Source organism: Monodelphis domestica, chromosome 2 (assembly GCF_027887165.1).
Source record: "Monodelphis domestica isolate mMonDom1 chromosome 2, mMonDom1.pri, whole genome shotgun sequence".
Classification (NCBI taxonomy): domain Eukaryota; kingdom Metazoa; phylum Chordata; class Mammalia; order Didelphimorphia; family Didelphidae; genus Monodelphis; species Monodelphis domestica.
The window spans coordinates 166,936,567-166,938,985 of NC_077228.1; the positions used below are offsets into that span (position 1 = coordinate 166,936,567).

General features: G+C 38.2%; 1 pseudogene; it reads left to right on the plus strand.

The window, feature by feature from the left end:
• Positions 1 to 658: 658 nt before the first annotated feature.
• LOC100024428 (G1/S-specific cyclin-E2-like) lies at positions 659 to 1,950 on the plus strand (annotated as a pseudogene).
• Positions 1,951 to 2,419: the final 469 nt, after the last annotated feature.

The window sequence follows — 2,419 nt, forward strand, 5'->3', positions numbered from 1 at the left end:
GCTTGTGGATAGTGTTTTTTCTCATAGATCCTTGCAAATTATTCAGGGACATTGCATTGCCATTAATGGAGAAGTCCATTACATTCGATTGTACCACAGTGTATCAGTCTCTGTGTATAATGTTCTCCTGGTTCTGCTCCTCTCACTCTGCATCACTTCCTGGAGATTGTTCCAGTCTCCATGGAATTCCTCAACTTTATTATTCCTTTGAGCACAATAGTATTCCATCACCAACATATACCACAATTTGTTCAGCCATTCTCCAACTGAAGGGCATCCCCTCATTTTCCAGGTTTTTGCCACAAAGAGCACAGCTATGAATATTCTTGTACAAGTCTTTTTTCCTTATTATCTCTTTGGGGTACAAACCCAGCATTGCTATGGCTGGATCAAAGAGCAGACAGTCTTTTAGCACCCTTTGGGCATAGTTCCAAAATTGCCCTCCAGAATGGTTGGATCAATTCACAACTCCACCAGCAATGAACTAATGTCCCGACTTTGCCACATCCCCTCCAACATTTATAACATTCCTTTGCTGTCATGTTGGCCAATCTGCTAGGCGTGAGGTGATACCTTAGAGTTATTTTACTTTGCATTTATCTGATTTATAAGGGACTTAGAAATTTTTTTCATGTGCTTATTAATAGTTTTGATTGGAGAGCAGATCTGCATCGGGGCTGATGGTGGAGCAGAACTTTTGAAGAATCCAAAGAAAAAAATGTCAAGACGAAGTAGCCGTTTGCAAGCTAAACAGCAGCCCGAAACTAGTCAAACAGATTCTCCTCAGGAAACTCAATTCCTTCAAGCCAAAAAAGGAAAACGACTCAGGATGTAAAGAAAAGAAAAGAGGAGACTGGAGCCAAGAGACAGCAATATGAAATTAGGAATTGTTGGCCACCTGTGTTATCTGGGGGCATCACTCCTTGCATTATTATTGAAACCCCACACAAAGAAACTGTCACCAGTGACTTCTCCAGGTTTACTAACTACAGGTTTAAAAACCTTTTCATAAATCTTTCACCTCTGCCTGACCTAAATTGGGGATGTTCTAAGGATGTCTGGTTTAATATGTTAAAAAAGGAGACCAAATATGTTCATGATAAACATTTTGAAATGCTACATTCTGACTTAGAACCACAGATGAGATCAATACTTCTAGACTGGCTTTTAGAGGTATGTGAAGTGTACACACTTCACAGGGAAACATTTTATCTTGCTCAAGATTTTTTTGATAGATTTATGTTGACACAAAAGGATATAAACAAAAATATGCTTCAGCTTATTGGTATTACCTCATTATTCATTGCTGCAAAACTTGAGGAAATCTATGCTCCTAAATTACAAGAATTTGCTTATGTTACTGATGGTGCTTGCAGTGAAGATGATATCCTAGGGATGAAACTCATTATATTAAAGGCTTTAAAGTGGGAGCTGTGTCCAGTAACAGTTATTGCCTGGTTGAATGTCTTTCTCCAAGTCGATGCTCTAAAAGATGTTCCTAAAGTACTCCTACCTCAGTATTCCCAGGAAAAGTTTGTTCAAATAGCCCAGCTCCTGGATCTGTGTATTCTCTCTATTGACTCATTAGAATTCCAGTATAGAATATTGGCAGCGGCTGCTTTATGCCATTTTACCTCCATTGAAGTTGTTAAGAAAGCTTCAGGTTTAGACTGGGACAACATTTCAGAATGTATAGAATGGATGGTACCTTTTGCCAGAGTAGTGAAGGGTGGACCTCTGGTGAAACTGAAGATTTTTAAGAAGATTTCTGTAGAAGATAGACATAATATCCAGACACACACAAATTATTTGGCTATTCTGGAGGAAGTCAATTATGTGTCAGCTTTCACAAAGGTGGGACAATTGTCACCAGTGTGCAACGGAGGCATCATGACACCACCAAAGAGCACAGAAAAATCCCCAGGAAAACACTAAAGGCAAAGTTGAACTGAGCTTGCTGAGTGGATTTGTTGTAACTTGGCAGTAGAATATTATATTCCTTTTGGAGTACTAAAAAAGCTAAAACAACTTTAGTAATAGTCCTAACCAATTCAGAAATTACACTACCATGAACGAGTTAAAAGCCTCTACCCATTCAGAATTGGATAACCATAGTTCAGATCTTAGCTGTCCAAAACAAACAAACAAACAAACAAACAAACAGCTGAACTAGTTTATAAATATTAGTATTTCATTCCCAGAGTGAGAACAGATCCAGGAACTATGTAGTCTAATTTTTACCTTAGCTACATTTTTGGGGCTCGTGCAACAAAGTTCATTCTGATAAATTAGGAATGTTACTGTTTGAGATGTTTTGGACTAGATGAGTGCCACTTTAAATTGTACTCTGGAAGTTCAAGAACTCATTTGATTGGTGCTATTCAGTTAATTCTTGAAAAAATTCTTGACTTTACAGAGG